Consider the following 23,975-nt stretch of genomic DNA (forward strand, 5'->3'; position numbering starts at 1 on the left):
CCCTCTCTCCCTCTATTTACCCTTTATCACCCTCTCTCTCCTTCTCTCCCTCTCACTATCTATCCTCTTTCACCCTCTCTCTCTCTCTCTTTGCCTTTCTCTCTCTCTCTCTCTTTGGAGTTTTGCTTTTATGCAGCACTCCCGTCTGTCTGAGCAGTCATCGATCATGGTGGCAATCCATCGCATCCAAAAGGGGACATTTGTCGCCTCCTCTCTGCTTCCTCATAAATCACTGAATGAAGGAAAAATGAAGAGGACGCTGGTTCTCTCAGCCGACCCTGGAGCATCGATCCTCTATTTAAAGAAAACACCTCCTCAAAGTGCACACGTGAGGGCTCAGACAGATGATGACACGCACAACTGCTACACCGCCCCTCTGACCTTTGCATTGTCCCCAGAATTACTCTCCCTCTCTCTCTCTGTCTCTCTCACACACACACACACTCTCTCTCGCTCTCTGTCTCTCTCTTATACACACACACACACACAGTCTCTCTCCCTCTGTCTCTCTCTCTCACACACACACATACACACACTCTCTCTCTTCCTCTGTCTCTCTCTCGCTCACACACACACATACACACTCTCTCTCACTCTCCCCACTCCCCCCCTTCTCTTTCTCTCCAACACATCACGTTACCTTCACCATGTGTCCAACCCCCTCCATCTCATTAATGCCCCGCTCATGGTGGCTGGATGCACTGCTGCACTTAAATGTCACCTGCACATTGAATACAGGAGCAGCGGCCAGTCTGAGCGAGGCTTTGCTACCACTCTGACATCACTGCTCATACCAGCAAGACCTCTTTTTCCAGAAGAGTTTCTTTTATTGTTGATGTTTGTGATGTAGCCTGATGGGGAGATAACTAGCTCTTGGCGTGGAGTTTGAACTCCGGAGAACCCAGAACACTACAGGTCTCTGAAGGTCTTGCGCCTGTCTTAATAGGTTGTCAAGCTAGTGGTGTGTCATTCTGAAGTAATTAGTACCATAGAGGTCAATATTCACTCGCCCATCCTCTGACCCAAAATCAGCCTGGAAGTGATTTTATGGACAAAGCAATCTTAGAGAAATCAATGAGACCATTTTGACAAAAGCTCACCTTGAGAACATCTATTCAGTGACAGACATATGATGTAATTGAATTCTATACACACATTACTGTAATAGAGAAATTAAAGATACAGTCCTACAAACCTTTGGTGAGTGTATTTGTTTTGGACAAAATTGCCTGACCAATGAATAAACATAATAAACCCTTTGACTTTCACAACATCAACATTATTTATAAATATGTGAAACAGCTGTATTCAATGAAGTCAAAAAGGGTACAAATGAACCAAGCTAATGAATGGTTAAAGTAAGAGTTAAGTCAAATTGAATTGAGCATGTCTCTGGATTAGAGGAGAGGAGGTCTAACACATTGTTGTGTCAGGGGCAATGCTCCAGTTACTTCTGAACGTCCAGCTGACAGACATTTTCTGTCCCAGTTGGAAGCCTTTTTTCCCCCTGGTATGAATCAGAGGCCGAGGTGCAACAGCAGAGATGTGGCATGATTATGCAACGTTAAGAGCTTGTCACAGAAGTGTTTCATAGACAAAAACAGTTACATCTGTATGAGGTTTTTGCATCTTTTTTTTTTATTAACCCACCACAATCCCCCCAGACCCAGAAATATATTTGTGATATACTGCTCAATGAATGGTTACTGTATATGAGTCATGTTTAATTCAATTTAATCCTATTTTATGTATATAGTGACTGAGAGAAAGGGAAAAGGTCCCTCTTAACTTAGACGTAGACAGACCTTGAGCAGAACCTCAGCTGAAAGAGGGGACCAATGAGCTTGGGCTGGCTGGATGGAGAGATAGAACATGGTGGATAAAAGGAAAGAGAAGAGAGAAGGAGGATACAGCATGGTAGCACCCCTGCATCATATTATGTATGTTTTTGTTAGTGTGCGCTCTTCACTTGTCCTCATTTTACATGACTACACCATATGTGCCAAACGCTAACAACTGCAATGATACATCACACAGCTGCCTACTATATGTAAAGCCTTATGTCACATGCTGCGTGTGTGCATGTGTGTTTGTGTGTAAGTGTGTGTGTGTGTGTGTGTGTGTGTGTGTGTGTGTGTGTGTGTGTGTGTGTGTGTGTGTGTATGCACCCACACACCAAGGGGTGCACCTCAGCAACAGCTGCTCTGACAGTTGTGTCTCACAATCAGCAGAATTCCTTCGTTAAAAATCAAGACTAACGTCTGCTTGGTGCGTCAATAGACGAGGAAGACGATACCATGTCCTACTAACATGGGTGACATTGTTGCCAAATAAAAATACTGTTTGCATATGATGCCAGGTCAGTGGGTCAACAGATAGATTGACAGACAGACAGCATGGAGAAATAGACAAATAAACAAATAGACTGAGTGAGTACAGTTAATAATTAAGACAATAATAAACAAGAGAAAGGTCAACAGTAAAGATGCTCTTGTGACAGCATTTTAAAGTCACATTTGTTTGCTGTCATCAGCTGTGAGGTCATTGCCACAGCTGTGCCTTTCCATTATGCGCCAGTCAGTGCCCGAAAGGTTAGATGTGGTATACCATAGCCTAGCATTTTCAAGGCAACTTTAAAGCAACACCAAAGAGTTTTTTGTTCCTTAAAATAATGTTTCCAAAATCGTTTCAGTGGTTAATCAACTCGTAACAGGGTGAACGGCACGTCTGCATTCGCTTCGCGGCCCTCTATCGGCTATAACCGCACTATGTAAGTTTGCCAGATCGGGTAGCGGATCTGTAGTTCTATGGAATGAGACTGATCTTATTCCTGATCTGATGTCGCAATACATCGTACTTTCATAAAATCATGCAACATATTCTATCTTGTCTGACATCGTTATTTGCTAAGGCGGTGCTGAATAAACAAATAGCGTGCGTGCGACAGAGGTTCTTTGGTGTTGCTTTAATGATCTGGTAGGATACAGGCTCTCCAAGAGGCTGTCACTAGTACTGATCCATAAACGTGTCCCCAGTTTGATATTTTAGGTAGTAATGTAGATTCCATATCTCTGCTTGAGTGGAAAAACCTCAACTCCTCAGCAATCTAAAACTCAAATGTGTTTTCAGTCACTGTAAATGTAATGTCTACATTCTTCAGGTAGTGGAGGGGGGCGTAGGGATGGGGGGGGGTATTCATAGAGAGGCAAGTGTGAGCATATGCCCGAGAAATATGTGAGTGTTTGTTCCTGCCCTGGCTGCCGCTGCGCGTGTGTGTGTAACTGGGCAAGGCGCCATCTTCAAACCGGCCCATCTGCAAACATCTGCACAGGATGTGCCTCCAAATCGAGATATTCTGGGAGTGTTTGCACAGCCCTCTCGTGCCATTTCTTCCCTTTTAACCTTTGCCCCCTACTACCCCCCCCCCCCCCCCCCCCGCACACACACACACACACCCTCCCCGCCAAGGTAGATGTTTATCAGCATCACAGTTTTCATTTTGGTTCATAAATATGGAGATGATCTCTCTCTTTCTCTCTTTCTTTCTATCTCTCTGTATTTCTCTCTCTCTCTCTTTCTCTCTGTCCCTCCTCTCAACTCTGCAGACCAACCACATCTGTACTTGTTGTTTGACTGCAGGACTTTGCAGTAAATACTGTATAATGTTACACAAGATGGAAGCTATAAGCCCAGCTGAGCACAAAAGACTGTGTGCCTATTGGCTGTTGGGGATATATTCACAGAGCCACCGTGACCTGCTGATTGATCATGTTAAATTCAGTCTTCTCACGTCCTCAGGCAACATGTCAAATGCACATCATGTTTATGCATGTGTGTGAGATCCTGGTGGAACCCTATGAAGGCCCTCTGGAGTCAACGGTCTTCTAATTGACCTGAAACAGCCAACAGGGACCCCAAGCGAGCATGATTAGCCTGGGGTGGGATAGGGTGTAATGTGAGTGTTCTGACATGATTATAGACACACAGGGGAAAGTGTGAAGCCAGTGTGCAGAAGCCAGTTCATGGAAAAGGAAATGCCATGAACTCCGAGAGTCTGAACACAAAGGCTTCTCAAATCAGATAAAGCTCACAAAAGGCAGGATGTGTTTTACCCTTAAAGGTGTGACGGGAATGTTGGAAAATGAACGTTTTAAAGAATATCTGGGTTCATAGAATTTTAGAACCTTGAATTGTTGCGGAACGGAATCGTAGAATGTTCAAAAACCCCCACCTTTAAGAAGCAGTAGTGGTGTTATCCCTGAGCAGAGTATGGAAAGGATCTGTGCACAACGCAGAGCGATCCCCAAGCAGTATGAGATGACTGCTAGCCTAATTAGAAGGAACAGTTGGAATATGGAAACAGATTTCTAGTTGCAAATCTAGTATAACTAACTACATCTAATGTCAATGCATGTCTGTGTGCTGTATTTTATTTGGTTTGGGGTTTTCGCAGATTCCCAAAGGAGACATGAGAGATGAGAGAGAGAGAAAAATACATAAAAAAACAGAAAAGAGAAAGTTACTTGAGCTCTTTCACAAGTAGAGATTAAGGAAGTTATAAGGAACATCAGGACCTTGCTATCTTGTCTGGTCTCTTTTAGAAGTCTCACAGCATGGATTTCCTGGCACTTCCCTCTTTCTGCATGCTGACCTTTCCCCTGTAAGACCTGTGTTTTCTTCAGTGGAAATGTCACAAACACAAACAAACAAACATGAAAAACCAGAACGGGGGTGCGTCTGTTGACCAACACAGCAGTGTCCTCACACACTCACAGTCTTAATATGTCTTTCAAGGTCTCTACAGCTGCGATTCACATCGAAGTGAAGTGATTAAAAATGTGGAATTTGGTTTTGAGGATGGATCAAATCACATAGGTGCACATGTTCAATCTCACCTGCTGTCCAACTGCTTCCATTCACACGTGCAGTGTCAGTGTCAGTGTCTCTTCCAGGTTCTGCTACGCCGTTTATGTTGCCGGGTGGGAACAGCCAGGCATGCAGAGAGAGAGAGAAAGAGAGAGAGAGAGATCCATAATGAATGAGGTGGATATTTGAACTTTGGAATGCATTAGCTGGCCACCCATTACTCCTCAGTGGAGAATGCAGAGCAGCCCTGAAGCATCGGCGGACGCGGCAGAGGGACATTTGCTCCCCTCATCTCTTCATCTTCTTCCTGTCTAATATGATTCCAACCCTCATTTATCAGGCACCATCCCCCCCTACACACACACACACACACACATACACACACACACACAGACATACACACACACACCCTCCATAGCCCTCACTAGGCGCTCCAGATTCTTTGGTACTTCTAATTCCTCTTGCGTTTATAATTGCTAACAACCTCCTTGTTGCTTTATTTTTCACCCTTTTGTCATGCTTTGTTGTTTCCTTTAGAAAACTGACAAGAGAGAGAGAGAGAGAGAGACATACACACATGCTCAGTCTCCTCTGTTTCTCCCTCACCTATGCTAGTCTGTGTGTTTCCACCTTCCCAACAGCTGCTCTCTCCTATATGTCCTTCAGAAACTAATCTGCCTTCATTCAATACTGCCATGACAAAGAGAAATGGAAATGAATGACAAATATTGTGTTGCCCATAAATATTCAGTGTCGATGCTCTGCATTGATCTGAGCTCCGGGGCGAGCCACCTCCTTTATGCTTTTACGAGCCAGTCCACTGCCTGAGGCTGCAGGTCTATAAAACGCCTGCCCCTTTTGACTCGAAGGGTAGGACACCTCCTCGCCAAGTGGGACACCTCCTCAGCCACTTCCCCTCACCTCGCACCCCTGGCTTCCTTCATCTGCCCCCCCCCCACCCCCCTATTCTCTGAGCCCCTCATTAACACAGGCACTCCTAAAACTTGAAACACCTCCGAGGCTTTGAGCTTCCAGTTGCCCCCCTGGCACTCGTTGAACATGGTCCTGTTTGATCCTCGTCTGTCAGTACCATGCCCCCCCCCCCCCCCCCCCCCACACACCCTCCCTAAGTTCAGTTCAGCATCGGTTTCCACTGGGAAAATGTAATCAGAGCTGAGGACTAAATGTAATATACTGGTCTACTCAATATTGTCTAACTAATGAGTGTTGGTTTTCTAAAAACTCTTTTCAAGTAGGCTTGGTTGCATCTCTCATCTGACGAAAAGCACAGTAGGCTTTGGTGGGAACAAAATATAAGTAATCGCTTGATTTGATGATAAAAAAAAAACTGCCTCATGAATCTTTGGCATTAAAATTCAACAGCTCCAGTGTGTGACATAAATAAAGGGGAGTACATTAGGCCTGTCAGAGAGAGGGAGTGAAAAATAGCCGCGATTCATTTCAGAACTTTATGGCAGGGATTCCATTTAATCACAAATATGAAGGGATGAATCACTGTTAATGCACTACGCACAGAAACGGTGCATTCACACTTCTAAATGCAACTGTCTCTACAGATGTACCGTTTTACATTTAAATGTGGGGGGGGGGAGGATTACGTAAAAAGCACCAATATTTCAGACAAAAAGGTGTCATGGTAGAAACTGTGCCTCCATATTTGTGGTGAATGTCCCAAAGAGAACACAAGGACAGTTGCCGGGAAAATATTGCTGGGTAGGTGCACCGAGGCTGAATTCATTTCATCTCCATCCATTTTAAAAAGCAGCCGAATGGCATTTCATCAGTGGGATCTAAAAAAATGATGTCTTAATGCGTGATTCCGGGTAACTGTAAAGCCCCACAGCACTTCCCCACCATCCTCATGCTTTCTCATTAGCAAATAGAGTCGCTCCTACTCGCTGAGAGGGGCATTTTTTCCCCATCATTTCAGCAAGGTTCATTTTACGCCTCAGATGTCCTGAGAGTGCACTCTTGGAGTCAGCTGAGAGCAGGGCCACCTGACCTTTTGACTCCCGCCCCCCTCCCTTCCCCCACCCACACCCTTCTAATTCATTCAGTAGCCCAAGAGCATGTCTTTGCCATGGAGAAAGCGAAACAGCATGCCTGATTCACAAGGGTCTGGGTAGAAAACTGCTGCATTCAAAGAAATCAAAAAAGTTTCTCGAGGCTAAAGATGTTATGCCTTCATCATAGAATGTTTTTTTTTTGTGTTCTACATAAGCCTTACAAATGAGTGAGTGTGTGTGAGTGTAATAAATCCTACAATTTCCCTCGGGATGAATAAAGTATCTATTTATCTATCTATATATCTATCTATCTATCTATCTATCTATCTAGAGTTTTGTCTCTTCCTAACTTAGCGGCGCATATATTTACAGTGCATGAAAATGCACTGTTCTGTTATCCGAAGTCTTCTTCTTCTTCTTCTTCTTATTACAGTGCATGAAAATGCACTGTACTGTTCTTCCTAGGCTTCTTATTAGAGTGCATGAAAATGCACTCTACTGTTCTTCCTAGGCTTCTTCTTCTTCTTATTACAGTGCATGAAAATGCACTGTACTGTTATTCCAAGGCATTTTATTATTATTATTACAGTGCATGAAAATGCACTGTACTGTTATTCCAAGGCATTTTATTATTACAGTGCATGAAAATGCACTGTACTGTTATTCCAAGGCATTTTATTATTATTACAGTGCATGAAAATGCACTGTACTGTTCTTCCTAGGCTTCTTCTTATTACAGTGCATGAAAATGCACTGTACTGTTCTTCCTAGGCTTCTTCTTATTCTTCTTCTTCTTCTAACGCATTTAATGCAGCTTCAACCATTTAACGTAGAAACTTCATTCAAACTTTGTTACGTAGGTCTTACTTGGGATAAGAGTGCTATGTATTTTTCATCTTTGTAACTTTTATACTTTTTAAACTATTAATTAAAAACTATCAAAATTTCCCCATTGACTTAACATTGCCCTTTATGACATCACAGCAATTAGAATCCTGTGGCAGGTGTTCGGGCCACCTGGATCAACTGCCACTTTCAGGCTTTAAGCATACAAACTGGCCCTATTAAGACTACACATCCTGTTCAACTGCTTCCTCTGCCAAAAACTGTTTCAAAATAAAAGTCCTCACTACAATATTTCACTGTTAAACAATTTAAGCCTTTAAACTACTGAACTTTTTAACTGTTCAGCCATTGTAACTGTTACTTGTCATCAACTATGACTACTCCTACCCACTGTAGCTAGTTAGCATGGTTAGCATAGTTAGCATGTTAGCATGCTAGCATGTTAGCATGCTAGTTAGCATTTTTTACAAAACTGCTAAAAATGATTAGCTAAGTTAGCTAAGTCACATGGTTAGCATAGTTAGCATGCTAACATGTTAGCATGCTAGTTAGCATTTTTTACAAAACTACTAAAAATGATTAGCTAAGTTAGCTAAGTCACAGGGTTAGCATAGTTAGCATGCTAGCATGTTAGCATGCTAGTTAGCATTTTTTGCAAAACTGCTAAAAATGATTAGCTAAGTCTCATGGTTAGCATAGTTAGCATGCTAGCATGTTAGCATGCTAGTTAGCATTTTTTGCAAAACTGCTAAAAATGATTAGCTAAGTTAGCTAAGTCACATGGTTAGCATAGTTAGTGTGCTAGCATGTTACCATGCTAGTTAGCATTTTGATTAAAACTGCAAAAAATGATTAACTAAGTTAGCTAAGTCACATGGTTAGCATAGTTAACATGTTAATTAGCATAGTTATCATTACTAATAAAAATGATTAGCTAGGTTAGCTAAGTCATATGGTTAGCATAGTTAACATTTTAACATTGTTAGCATGCTAGTTAGCATAGTAACTTGGTTAATATTATTATCTTTATTAACATAGTTAGCATAACTACTAGCAAACATTGGAGCCATTCCAACTGTTAGTTATCGTCAACTATCTGCCTAAATAATTTAACCATTTCAATTATCAACCTATTTAACTGTTCAGTCATTCTAACTATATTAAACCTTATCTACCAAGCAAATAATTTAACCATATGAACGCATCATATTTTTGCATTTTCATGCACTGTATTTCCTTCAGGAAATGCTTTTCTAGTTCTTATTCTTCTTCTTCTTCTAACGCGCTTAATACAGCTTCAACCGTTTAACGTAGAAACTTCATTCAAACTGCGTTGCGTAGGTCTTACTTATGACATGGGTGCTATGTATTTTTCATCTTTGTAACTTTTATACTTTTTAAACTATTAATTAAAAACTAATCAAAATTTCCCCATTGACTTAACATTATGATTATGACATCACAATACAGCCGTTAAGCAATTAGAATCCTATGGCAGGTGTTCGGGCCACCTGGATCAACTGCCAGTTTCAGGCTTTAAGCATACAAACTGGCCCTATTAAGACTACACATCCTGTTCAACTGCTTCCTCTGCCAAAAACTGTTTCAAAATAAAAGTCCTCACTACAATATTTCACTGTTAAACAATTTAACCCTTTAAACTACAGAACTTTTTAACTGTTCAGCCATTGTAACTGTTACTTGTCATCAACTATGACTCCTACCCACTGTAGCTAGTTAGCATGGTTAGTATAGTTAGCATGTTAGCATGCTAGCATGTTAGCATGCTAGTTAGCATTTTTAGCAAAACTGCTAAAAATGATTAGCTAAGTTAGCTAAGTCACATGGTTAGCATAGTTAGCATGCTAGCATGTTAGCATGCTAGTTAGCATTTTTTATAAAACTGCTAAAAATGATTAGCTAAGTTAGCTAAGTCACATGGTTAGCATAGTTAGCATGCTAACATGTTAGCATGCTAACATGTTAGCATGCTAGTTAGCATTTTTTATAAAACTGCTAAAAATGATTAGCTAAGTTAGCTAAGTCACATGGTTAGCATAGTTAGCATGCTAGCATGTTAACATGCTAGTTAGCATTTTTTGCAAAACTGCTAAAAATGATTAGCGAAGTTAGCTAAGTCACATGGTTAATATAATTAACATGTTAGCATGCTAATTAGCATAGTTATCATAACTAATAAAAATTATTAGCTAGGTTAGCTAAGTCATATGGTTAGCATAGTTAACATTTTAACATTGTTAACATGCTAGTTAGCATAGTAACTTGGTTAACATTATTATCTTTATTAACATAGTTAGCATAACTACTAGCAAACATTGGAGCCATTCTAACTGTTAGTTATCGTCAACTATCTGCCTAAATAATTTAACCATTTCAATTATTAACCTATTTAACTGTTCAGTCATTCCAACTATATTAAACCTTATCTACCAAGCAAATAATTTAACCATATGAACTCATCATATTTTTGCATTTTCATGCACTGTATTTCCTTCAGGAAATGCTTTTCTAGTTATTATTATTATTATTATTCTTCTTCTAACGCACTTAATGCAGCTTCAACCGTTTAACGTAGAAACTTCATTCAAACTATGTTACGTAGGTCTTAATTAGGACATGTGAGCTTTGTATTTTTCAACTTTGTAACTTTTATACTTTTTAAACTATTAATTAAAAACTAATCAAAATTTCCCCATTGACTTAACATTATGATTATGACATCACAATACGGCCGTTAAGCAATTAGAATCCTATGGCAGGTGTTCGGGCCACCTGTTTCAACTGCCAGTCTCAGGCTTTAAGCATACAAACTGGCCCTATTAAGACTACACATCCTGTTCAACTGCTTCCTCTGCCAAAAACTGTTTCAAAATAAAAGTCCTCACTACAATATTTCACTGTTAAACAATTTAACCCTTTAAACTACTGAACTTTTTAACTGTTCAGCCATTGTAACTGTTACTTGTCATCAACTATGACTCCTACCCACTGTAGCTAGTTAGCATGGTTAGCATAGTTAGCATGCTAGCATGTTAGCATGCTAGCATGTTAGCATGCTAGTTAGCATTTTTTACAAAACTGCTAAAAATGATTAGCTAAGTTAGCTAAGTCACATGGTTAGCATAGTTAGCATGCTAACATGTTAGCATGCTAGTTAGCATTTTTTACAAAACTGCTAAAAATGATTAGCTAAGTTAGCTAAGTCATATGGTTAGCATAGTTAGCATGCTAGCATGTTAGCATGCTAGTTAGCATTTTTTACAAAACTGCTAAAAATGATTAGCTAAGTTAGCTAAGTCACATGGTTAGCATAGTTAGCATGCTAGCATAGTTAGCATAGTTAGCAAAACTGCTAAAAATGATTAGCTAGATTAGCTAAGTCACATGGTTAACATAGTTAGCATGTTAGCATTGCTAACTACTAAAAATGCATTAGCTAAGTTAACTAAGTTAAGTATTGTCCACCTATTTAACCGTTCAATCATTCCAACTTTATTAAACCTTATCTTCCAAGCAAATCATTTAACCATATAAACTATCCACCTATTTAACTGTTCAGTCACTCCAACTATATTAAACCTCATCTACCTAGCAACCAATATAGTTTGTTTTTACTCTGTATGATATTTTACATCATATTTTTTGCATTTTCATGCACTGTATTTCCTTCAGGAAATGCTTTTCTAGTTATTATTCTTCTTCTAACGCAGCTAATGCAGCTTCAACCGTTTAACGTAGAAACTTCATTCAAACTATGTTACGTAGGTCTTACTTAGGACATGTGAGCTTTGTATTTTTCAACTTTGTAACTTTTATACTTTTTAAACTATTAATTAAAAACTAATCAAAATTTCCCCATTGACTTAACATTATGATTATGACATCACAATACGGCCGTTAAGCAATTAGAATCCTATGGCAGGTGTTCGGGCCAGCTGCATCAACTGCCAGTCTCAGGCTTTAAGCATACAAACTGGCCCTATTAAGACTACACATCCTGTTCAACTGCTTCCTCTGCCAAAAACTGTTTCAAAATAAAAGTCCTCACTACAATATTTCACTGTTAAACAATTTAACCCTTTAAACTACTGAACTTTTTAACTGTTCAGCCATTGTAACTGTTACTTGTCATCAACTATGACTCCTACCCACTGTAGCTAGTTAGCATGGTTAACATAGTTAGCATGTTAGCATGCTAGCATGTTAGCATGCTAGTTAGCATTTTTTGCAAAACTGCTAAAAATGATTAGCTAAGTTAGCTAAGTCACATGGTTAGCTTAGTTAGCATGTTAGCATGTTAGCATGCTAGTTAGCATTTTTTGCAAAACTGCTAAAAATGATTAGCTAAGTTAGCTAAGTCACATGGTTATCATAGTTAGCATGCTAGCATGTTAGCATGCTAGTTAGCATTTTTTACAAAACTGCTAAAAATGATTAGCTAAGTTAGCTAAGTCATATGGTTAGCATAGTTAGCATGCTAGCATGTTAGCATGCTAGTTAGCATTTTTTGCAAAACTGCTAAAAATGATTAGCTAAGTTAGCTAAGTCATATGGTTAGCATAGTTAGCATGCTAGCATGTTAGCTAGCATTTTTTAGCAAAACTGTTAAAAATGATTAGCTAAGTTAGCTAAGTCACATGGTTAGCATAGTTAGCATGCTAGCATGTTAGCATGCTAGTTAGCATTACTGTTAAAAATGATTAGCGAAGTTAGCTAAGTCACATGGTTAACATAATTAGCATAGTTATCATAACTAATAAAAATTATTAGCTAGGTTAGCTAATCATATGGTTAGCATAGTTAACATTTTAATATTGTTAGCATGCTAGTTAGCATAGTTACTTGGTTACCATTATTATCTTTAACATAGTTAGCATAACTACTAGCAAACATTGGAGCCATTCCAACTGTTAGTTATCTTCAACTATCTGCCTAAATAATTTAACCATTTCAGTTATCAACCTATTTAACTGTTCAGTCATTCCAACTATAGTAAACCTTATCTACCAAGCAGATCATTTAACCATATGAACTCATCATATTTTTGCATTTTCATGCACTGTATTTCCTTCAGGAAATGCTTTTCTAGTTATTATTCTTCTTCTTCTAACGCAGTTAATGCAGCTTCAACCGTTTAACGTAGAAACTTCATTCAAACTGCGTTGCGTAGGTCTTACTTATGACATGTGGGCTTTGTATTTTTCATCTTTGTAACTTTTATACTTTTTAAACTATTAATTAAAAACTGCTCAAAATTTCCCCATAGACTTAACATGGGCTGATGACATCACAATGGACTAATTAACTTGATTTGCACCTGGTATCATCTTCCAGCTGCTCATCTAGGCCCCATCAAAGAATCAGTTCAACTGATTGCACCTGTATCAACTGCTTTCTACTGAACTAGACCAACTCTCTCTGTCTCTCCATTCTACAAGGATATAAGACACATTTCCTCCAACTTTCTATCCATTCATCCTGTTCAAACCATTCACTCATCCACCCATTAAACTATCCATCAACATCCATTAAACAATCTGCCTATCAACATCCATTCAACTTTTTGTCTATCAACATCCATTACACTATCTACATTTAACTTTTAAACTATATACTCTGTCTCAGGCTTTAAGCATACAATATGGCTCTATTAAGACTGCCGTTAAGCAATTAGAATCCTATGGCAGGTGTTTGGGCCAGCTGCATCAACTGCCAGTCTCAGGCTTTAAGCATACAAACTGGCCCTATTAAGACTACACATCCTGTTCAACTGCTTCCTCTGCCAAAAACTGTTTCAAAATAAAAGTCCTCACTACAATATTTCACTGTTAAACAATTTAACCCTTTAAACTACTGAACTTTTCAACTGTTCAGCCATTGTAACTGTTACTTGTCATCAACTATGACTCCTACCCACTGTAGCTAGTTAGCTAAGTTAGCTAAGTAACATGGTTAGCATAGTTAGCATGTTAGCATGTTAGTTAGCATTTTTAACAAAACTGCTAAAAACGATTAGCTGAGTTAGCTAAGTAATATGGTTAGCATAATTAGCATGCTAGCATGTTAGCATGCTAGTTAGCATAGTTAGCATAACTATTAAAAATGATTAGCTAAGTTAGCTAAGTAACATGGTTAACATAGTTAGCATGCTAGCATGTAGAACATGCTAGTTAGCATTTTTAGCAAAACTGCTAAAAATGATTAGCTAAGTTAACTATGCTAACAATGTTACTTAGTTAGCATGCTAGCATGTTAGCATGCTAGTTAACATAACTACTAAATATGAAAACATTAGCTAAGTTAAAAACTAAGTTAAGTAACTTGGTTAACATTATTATCTTTGATAACATAGTTAGCATAACTGCTAGCAAACATTAGAGCCATTCCAACTGTCAGTTATCGTCAATTATCTACCTAAATAATTTAACCATTTAAATTATCCATCTATTTAACCGTTCAATCATTCCAAGTATATTAAACCTTATCTACCAAGCAAATCATTTAACTATATAAACTATCCACCTATTTAACTGTTCAGTCATTCCAACTATATTAAACCTCATCTACCTAGCAACCAATATAGTTTGTTATTACTCTGTATGATATTTTACATCATATTTTTTGCATTTTCATGCACTGTATTTCCTTCAGGAAATGCTTTTCTTATTATTCTTCTTCTTCTAACGCAGTTAATGCAGCTTCAACCGTTTAACGTAGAAACTTCATTCAAACTGCGTTGCGTAGGTCTTACTTATGACATGTGGGCTTTGTATTTTTCATCTTTGTAACTTTTATACTTTTTAAACTATTAATTAAAAACTGCTCAAAATTTCCCCATAGACTTAACATGGGCTGATGACATCACAATGGACTAATTAACTTGATTTGCACCTGGTATTATCTTCCAGCTGCTCATCTAGGCCCCATCAAAGAATCAGTTCAACTGATTGCACCTGTATCAACTGCTTTCTACTGAACTAGACCAACTCTCTCTGTCTCTCCATTCTACAAGGATATAAGACACATTTCCTCCAACTTTCTATCCATTCATCCTCTTCAAACCATTCACTCATCCACCCATTAAACTATCCATCAACATCCATTAAACAATCTGCCTATCAACATCCATTCAACTTTCTGTCTATCAACATCCATTACACTATCTACATTTAACTTTTAAACTATATACTCTGTCTCATGCTTTAAGCATACAATATGGCTCTATTAAGACTGCCGTTAAGCAATTAGAATCCTATGGCAGGTGTTCGGGCCAGCTGCATCAACTGCCAGTCTCAGGCTTTAAGCATACAAACTGGCCCTATTAAGACTACACATCCTGTTCAACTGCTTCCTCTGCCAAAACCTGTTTTAAAATAAAAGTCCTCACTACAATATTTCACTGTTAAACAATTTAACCCTTTAAACTACTGAACTTTTCAACTGTTCAGCCATTGTAACTGTTACTTGTCATCAACTATGACTCCTACCCACTGTAGTTAGTTAGCTAAGTTAGCTAAGTAACATTGTTAGCATAGTTAGCATGTTAGCATGTTAGTTAGCATTTTTAGCAAAACTGTTAAAAACGATTAGCTAAGTTAGCTAAGTCACATGGTTAGCATAGGTAGCATGTTAGCATGCTAGTTAGCATTTTTAGCAAAACTGCTAAAAATGATTAGCTAAGTTAGCTAAGTCATATGGTTAGCATAGTTAGCATGCTAGCATGTTAACATGCTAGTTAGCATTTTTAGCAAAACTGCTAAAAATGATTAGCTAAGTTAGCTAAGTCACATGGTTAGCATAATTAGCATGCTAGTTAGCATTTTAGCAAAACTGCTAAAAATGATTAGCTAAGTTAGCTAAGTCACATGGTTAACATAGTTAGCATGCTAGCATGTTACCATGCTAGTTAGCATAGTTAGCAAAACTGCTAAAAATGATTAGCTAGGTTAGCTAAGTCACATGGTTAACATACTAAAAATGAAAACATTAGCTAAGTTAACTAGGTTAAGTATTATCCACCTATTTAACCGTTCAATCATTCCAACTATATTAAACCTTATCTACCAAGCAAATCATTTAACCATATAAACTATCCACCTATTTAACTGTTCAGTCCCTCCAACTATATTAAACCTCATATACCTAGCAACCAATATAGTTTGTTTTTACTCTGTATGATATTTTACATCATATTTTTTGCATTTTCATGCACTGTATTTCCTTCAGGAAATGCTTTTCTAGTTCTTATTATTCCTCTTCTTCTAACGCAGTTAATGCAGCTTCAACCGTTTAACGTAGAAACTTCATTCAAACATTGACGCGTAGGTCTTAATTAGGACATGTGGGCTTTGTATTTTTCAACTTTGTAACTTTTATACTTTTTAAACTATTAATTAAAAACTATCAAAATTTTCCCATTGACTTAACATTTCCCTTTATGACATCACAGCAATTAGAATCTTATGGCAGGTGTTCAGGCCAGCTGGCCCAACTGCCATTCTCAGGCTTTAAGCATACAAACTGGCCCTATTAAGACTACACATCCTGTTCAACTGCTTCCTCTGCCAAAAACTGTTTCAAAATAAAAGTCCTCACTACAATATTTCACTGTTAAACAATTTAACCCTTTAAACTACTGAACTTTTTAACTGTTCAGCCATTGTAACTGTTACTTGTCATCAACTATGACTCCTACCCACTGTAGCTAGTTAGCTAAGTTAGCTAAGTAACTTGGTTAGCATAGTTAGCATGCTAGCATGTTAGCATGCTAGTTAGCATTTTTAGCAAAACTGCTAAAAATGATTAGCTAAGTTAGCTAAGTCACATGGTTAGCATAGTTAGCATGCTAGCATGTTAGCATGCTAGTTAGCATTTTTAACAAAACTGCTAAAAATGATTAGCTAAGTTAGCTTAGTCACATGGTTAGCATAGTTAGCATGCTAACATGTTAGCATGCTAGTTAGCATTTTTAGCAAAACTGCTAAAAATGATTAGCTATGTTAGCTAAGTAATATGGTTAGCATAGTTAGCATGCTAGCATGTTAGCATGCTAGTTAGCATTTTTTACAAAACTGCTAAAAATGATTAGCTCAGTTAGCTAAGTCACATGGTTAGCATAGTTAGCATGCTAGCATGTTAGCATGCTAGTTAGCATTTTTTTCAAAACTGCTAAAAATGATTAGCTAAGTTAGCTAAGTCACATGGTTAGCATAGTTAGCATGCTAGCATGTTAGCATGCTAGTTAGCATTTTTAGCAAAACTGCTAAAAATGATTAGCTAAGTTAGCTAAGTAACATGGTTAACATAGTTAGCATGTTAGCATTGCTAACATGCTAGTTAGCATAACTACTAAAAATGAAAACATTAGCTAAGTTAACTAAGTTAAGTATTATCCACCTATTTAACCGTTCAATCATTCCAACTATATTAAACCTTATCTACCAAGCAAATCATTTAACTGTATAAACTATCCACCTATTTAACTGTTCAGTCATTCCAACTATATTAAACCTCATCTACCTAGCAACCAATATAGTTTATATAGTATATATTTTTTGCATTTTCATGCACTGTATTTCCTTCAGGAAATGCTTTTCTAGTTACAGTGCATGAAAATGCACTGTACTGTTATTCCAAGGCATTTTATTACAGTGCATGAAAATGCACTGTACTGTTCTTCCTAGGCTTCTTATTCTTATTATTCCTCTTCTTCTAACGCAGTTAATGCAGCTTCAACCGTTTAACGTAGAAACTTCATTCAAACATTGACGCGTAGGTCTTAATTAGGACATGTGGGCTTTGTATTTTTCAACTTTGTAACTTTTATACTTTTTAAACTATTAATTAAAAACTATCAAAATTTTCCCATTGACTTAACATTGCCCTTTATGACATCACAGCAATTAGAATCTTATGGCAGGTGTTCAGGCCAGCTGGCCCAACTGCCATTCTCAGGCTTTAAGCATACAAACTGGCCCTATTAAGACTACACATCCTGTTCAACTGCTTCCTCTGCCAAAAACTGTTTCAAAATAAAAGTCCTCACTACAATATTTCACTGTTAAACAATTTAACCCTTTAAACTACTGAACTTTTTAACTGTTCAGCCATTGTAACTGTTACTTGTCATCAACTATGACTCCTACCCACTGTAGCTAGTTAGCATGGTTAGCATAGTTAGCATGCTAGCATGTTAGCATGTTAGCATAGTTAGCATGCTAGCATGTTAGCATGCTAGTTAGCATTTTTTACAAAACTGCTAAAAATGATTAGCTAAGTTAGCTAAGTCACATGGTTAGCATAGTTAGCATGCTAGTATGTTAGCATGCTAGTTAGCATTTTTATCAAAACTGCTAAAAATGATTAGTTAAGTTAGCTAAGTCACATGGTTAGCATAGTTAGCATGCTAACATGTTAGCATGCTAGTTAGCATTTTTTACAAAACTGCTAAAAATGATTAGCTAAGTTAGCTAAGTAACATGGTTAGCATAGTTAGCATGCTAACATGTTAGCATGCTAGTTAGCATTTTTTGCAAAACTGCTAAAAATGATTAGCTAAGTTAGCTAAGTCACATGGTTAGCATAGTTAGCATGCTAGCATGTTAGCATGCTAGTTAGCATTTTTTACAAAACTGCTACAAATGATTAGCTAAGTTAGCTAAGTCACATGGTTAGCATAGTTAGCATGCTAACATGTTAGCATGCTAGTTAGCATTTTTAGCAAAACTGTTAAAAATGATTAGCTAAGTTAGCTAAGTAAAATGGTTAGCATAGTTAGCATGCTAGCATGTTAACATGCTAGTTAGCATAGTTAGCAAAACTGCTAAAAATGATTAGCTAGATTAGCTAAGTCACATGGTTAACATAGTTAGAATGTTAGTATTGCTAACTACTAAAAATGCATTAGCTAAGTTAACTAAGTTAAGTATTATCCACCTATTTAACCGTTCAATCATTCCAACTATATTAAACCTTATCTACCAAGCAAATCATTTAACCATATAAACTATCCACCTATTTAACTGTTCAGTCACTCCAACTATATTAAACCTCATCTACCTAGCAACCAATATAGTTTGTTTTTATTCTGTATGATATTTTACATCATATTTTTTGCATTTTCATGCACTGTATTTCCTTCAGGAAATGCTTTTCTAGTTACAGTGCATGAAAATGCACTGTACTGTTATTCCAAGGCATTTTATTATTATTATTATTATTATTATTATTCTTCTTCTAACGCACTTAATGCAGCTTCAACCGTTTAACGTAGAAACTTCATTCAAACTATGTTACGTAGGTCTTAATTAGGACATGTGAGCTTTGTATTTTTCAACTTTGTAACTTTTATACTTTTTAAACTATTAATTAAAAACTAATCAAAATTTCCCCATTGACTTAACATTATGATTATGACATCACAATACGGCCGTTAAGCAATTAGAATCCTATGGCAGGTGTTCGGGCCACCTGTTTCAACTGCCAGTCTCAGGCTTTAAGCATACAAACTGGCCCTATTAAGACTACACATCCTGTTCAACTGCTTCCTCTGCCAAAAACTGTTTCAAAATAAAAGTCCTCACTACAATATTTCACTGTTAAACAATTTAACCCTTTAAACTACTGAACTTTTTAACTGTTCAGCTATTGTAACTGTTACTTGTCATCAACTATGACTCCTACCCACTGTAGCTAGTTAGCATGGTTAGCATAGTTAGCATGCTAGCATGTTAGCATGCTAGTTAGCATTTTTTACAAAACTGCTAAAAATGATTAGCTAAGTTAGCTAAGTCACATGGTTAGCATAGTTAGCATGCTAACATGTTAGCATGCTAGTTAGCATTTTTTACAAAACTGCTAAAAATGATTAGCTAAGTTAGCTAAGTCACATGGTTAGCATAGTTAGCATGCTAGCATAGTTAGCATGCTAACATGTTAGCATGCTAGTTAGCATAGTTAGCAAAACTGCTAAAAATGATTAGCTAGATTAGCTAAGTCACATGGTTAACATAGTTAGCATGTTAGCATTGCTAACTACTAAAAATGCATTAGCTAAGTTAACTAAGTTAAGTATTGTCCACCTATTTAACCGTTCAATCATTCCAACTTTATTAAACCTTATCTTCCAAGCAAATCATTTAACCATATAAACTATCCACCTATTTAACTGTTCAGTCACTCCAACTATATTAAACCTCATCTACCTAGCAACCAATATAGTTTGTTTTTACTCTGTATGATATTTTACATCATATTTTTTGCATTTTCATGCACTGTATTTCCTTCAGGAAATGCTTTTCTAGTTACAGTGCATGAAAATGCACTGTACTGTTATTCCAAGGCATTTTATTATTACAGTGCATGAAAATGCACTGTACTGTTCTTCCTAGGCTTCTTCTTATTCTTCTTCTTCTTCTAACGCATTTAATGCAGCTTCAACCGTTTAACGTAGAAACTTCATTCAAACTTTGTTACGTAGGTCTTACTTGGGATAAGAGTGCTATGTATTTTTCATCTTTGTAACTTTTATACTTTTTAAACTATTAATTAAAAACTATCAAAATTTCCCCATTGACTTAACATTGCCCTTTATGACATCACAGCAATTAGAATCCTGTGGCAGGTGTTCGGGCCACCTGGATCAACTGCCACTTTCAGGCTTTAAGCATACAAACTGGCCCTATTAAGACTACACATCCTGTTCAACTGCTTCCTCTGCCAAAAACTGTTTCAAAATAAAAGTCCTCACTACAATATTTCACTGTTAAACAATTTAAGCCTTTAAACTACTGAACTTTTTAACTGTTCAGCCATTGTAACTGTTACTTGTCATCAACTATGACTCTTACCCACTGTAGCTAGTTAGCATGGTTAACATAGTTAGCATGTTAGCATGCTAGCTTGTTAGCATGCTAGTTAGCATTTTTTGCAAAACTGCTAAAAATGATTAGCTAAGTTAGCTAAGTCACATGGTTAGCATAGTTAGCATGCTAGCATGTTAGCATGCTAGTTAGCATTTTTTACAAAACTGCTAAAAATGATTAGCTAAGTTAGCTAAGTCACATGGTTAGCATAGTTAGCATGTTAGCATGCTAGTTAGCATTTTTTACAAAACTGCTAAAAATGATTAGCTAAGTTAGCTAAGTCACATGGTTAGCATAGTTAGCATGCTAGCATGTTAGCATGCTAGTTAGCATTTTTTACAAAACTGCTAAAAATGATTAGCTAAGTTAGCTAAGTCACATGGTTAGCATAGTTAGCATGCTAGCATGTTAGCATGCTAGTTAGCATTTTTTACAAAACTGCTAAAAATGATTAGCTAAGTTAGCTAAGTCACATGGTTAGCATAGTTAGCATGCTAGCATGTTAGCATGCTAGTTAGCATTTTTTACAAAACTGCTAAAAATGATTAGCTAAGTTAGCTAAGTCACATGGTTAGCATAGTTAGCATGCTAGCATGTTAGCATGCTAGTTAGCATTTTTTTACAAAACTGCTAAAAATGATTAGCTAAGTTAGCTAAGTCACATGGTTAGCATAGTTAGCATGCTAACATGTTAGCATGCTAGTTAGCAAAACTGCTAAAAATGATTAGCTAGATTAGCTAAGTCACATGGTTAACATAGTTAGCATGTTAGCATTGCTAACTACTAAAAATGCATTAGCTAAGTTAACTAAGTTAAGTATTGTCCACCTATTTAACCGTTCAATCATTCCAACTATATTAAACCTCATCTTCCAAGCAAATCATTTAACCATATAAACTATCCACCTATTTAACTGTTCAGTCACTCCAACTATATTAAACCTCATCTACCTAGCAACCAATATAGTTTGTTTTTACTCTGTATGATATTTTACATCATATTTTTTGCATTTTCATGCACTATATTTCCTTCAGGAAATGCTTTTCTAGTTATTATTATTATTATTATTATTCTTCTAACGCAGCTAATGCAGCTTCAACCGTTTAACGTAGAAACTTCATTCAAACTATGTTACGTAGGTCTTACTTAGGACATGTGAGCTTTGTATTTTTCAACTTTGTAACTTTTATACTTTTTAAACTATTAATTAAAAACTAATCAAAATTTCCCCATTGACTTAACATTATGATTATGACATCACAATACGGCCGTTAAGCAATTAGAATCCTATGGCAGGTGTTCGGGCCAGCTGCATCAACTGCCAGTCTCAGGCTTTAAGCATACAAACTGGCCCTATTAAGACTACACATCCTGTCCAACTGCTTCCTCTGCCAAAAACTGTTTCAAAATAAAAGTCCTCACTACAATATTTCACTGTTAAACAATTTAACCCTTTAAACTACTGAACTTTTTAACTGTTCAGCCATTGTAACTGTTACTTGTCATCAACTATGACTCCTACCCACTGTAGCTAGTTAGCATGGTTAGCATAGTTAGCATGCTAGCATGTTAGCATGCTAGCATGTTAGCATGCTAGTTAGCATTTTTTACAAAACTGCTAAAAATGATTAGCTAAGTTAGCTAAGTCACATGGTTAGCATAGTTAGCATGCTAACATGTTAGCATGCTAGTTAGCATTTTTTACAAAACTGCTAAAAATGATTAGCTAAGTTAGCTAAGTCATATGGTTAGCATAGTTAGCATGCTAGCATGTTAGCATGCTAGTTAGCATTTTTTACAAAACTGCTAAAAATGATTAGCTAAGTTAGCTAAGTCACATGGTTAGCATAGTTAGCATGCTAACATGTTAGCATGCTAGTTAGCATTTTTTACAAAACTGCTAAACATGATTAGCTAAGTTAGCTAAGTCACATGGTTAGCATAGTTAGCATGCTAGCATGTTAGCATGCTAGTTAGCATTTTTTTACAAAACTGCTAAAAATGATTAGCTAAGTTAGCTAAGTCACATGGTTAGCATAGTTAGCATGCTAACATGTTAGCATGCTAGTTAGCAAAACTGCTAAAAATGATTAGCTAGATTAGCTAAGTCACATGGTTAACATAGTTAGCATGTTAGCATTGCTAACTACTAAAAATGCATTAGCTAAGTTAACTAAGTTAAGTATTGTCCACCTATTTAACCGTTCAATCATTCCAACTTTATTAAACCTTATCTTCCAAGCAAATCATTTAACCATATAAACTATCCACCTATTTAACTGTTCAGTCACTCCAACTATATTAAACCTCATCTACCTAGCAACCAATATAGTTTGTTTTTACTCTGTATGATATTTTACATCATATTTTTTGCATTTTCATGCACTGTATTTCCTTCAGGAAATGCTTTTCTAGTTACAGTGCATGAAAATGCACTGTACTGTTATTCCAAGGCATTTTATTATTATTATTATTACAGTGCATGAAAATGCACTGTACTGTTATTCCAAGGCATTTTATTATTATTCTTCTTCTAACGCACTTAATGCAGCTTCAACCGTTTAACGTAGAAACTTCATTCAAACTATGTTACGTAGGTCTTACTTAGGACATGTGAGCTTTGTATTTTTCAACTTTGTAACTTTTATACTTTTTAAACTATTAATTAAAAACTAATCAAAATTTCCCCATTGACTTAACATTATGATTATGACATCACAATACGGCCGTTAAGCAATTAGAATCCTATGGCAGGTGTTCGGGCCAGCTGCATCAACTGCCAGTCTCAGGCTTTAAGCATACAAACTGGCCCTATTAAGACTACACATCCTGTCCAACTGCTTCCTCTGCCAAAAACTGTTTCAAAATAAAAGTCCTCACTACAATATTTCACTGTTAAACAATTTAACCCTTTAAACTACTGAACTTTTTAACTGTTCAGCCATTGTAACTGTTACTTGTCATCAACTATGACTCCTACCCACTGTAGCTAGTTAGCATGGTTAGCATAGTTAGCATGCTAGCATGTTAGCATGCTAGCATGTTAGCATGCTAGTTAGCATTTTTTACAAAACTGCTAAAAATGATTAGCTAAGTTAGCTAAGTCACATGGTTAGCATAGTTAGCATGCTAACATGTTAGCATGCTAGTTAGCATTTTTTACAAAACTGCTAAAAATGATTAGCTAAGTTAGCTAAGTCATATGGTTAGCATAGTTAGCATGCTAGCATGTTAGCATGCTAGTTAGCATTTTTTACAAAACTGCTAAAAATGATTAGCTAAGTTAGCTAAGTCACATGGTTAGCATAGTTAGCATGCTAACATGTTAGCATGCTAGTTAGCATTTTTTAC

General features: G+C 36.9%; 1 long non-coding RNA gene across 2 annotated transcripts in view; it reads right to left on the reverse strand.

Moving 5' to 3' along the window:
• Positions 1-4,237: 4,237 nt before the first annotated feature.
• The window catches only part of LOC143101628 (uncharacterized), a 42,771-nt gene continuing 23,033 nt past the window's right edge, over positions 4,238-23,975 (reverse strand). Inside the window, exons 2-3 of one of the 2 annotated variants that reach the window (XR_012982496.1) lie at positions 4,896-4,955; positions 4,238-4,676 (exon numbers count right to left, since the gene is read on the reverse strand). This is a non-coding gene — a long non-coding RNA (uncharacterized LOC143101628). Of the gene's footprint in view, positions 4,677-4,895; positions 4,959-23,975 lie in introns of both variants that reach the window. The other variant, XR_012982495.1, reaches the window with a different exon arrangement.

Source organism: Alosa pseudoharengus, unplaced genomic scaffold (assembly GCF_046254945.1).
Source record: "Alosa pseudoharengus isolate Yale_2024_CS ecotype anadromous, Long Island Sound unplaced genomic scaffold, YU_APseudo_1.1 YU_APseudo_1.1_scf_4, whole genome shotgun sequence".
NCBI classification, from domain to species: domain Eukaryota; kingdom Metazoa; phylum Chordata; class Actinopteri; order Clupeiformes; family Clupeidae; genus Alosa; species Alosa pseudoharengus.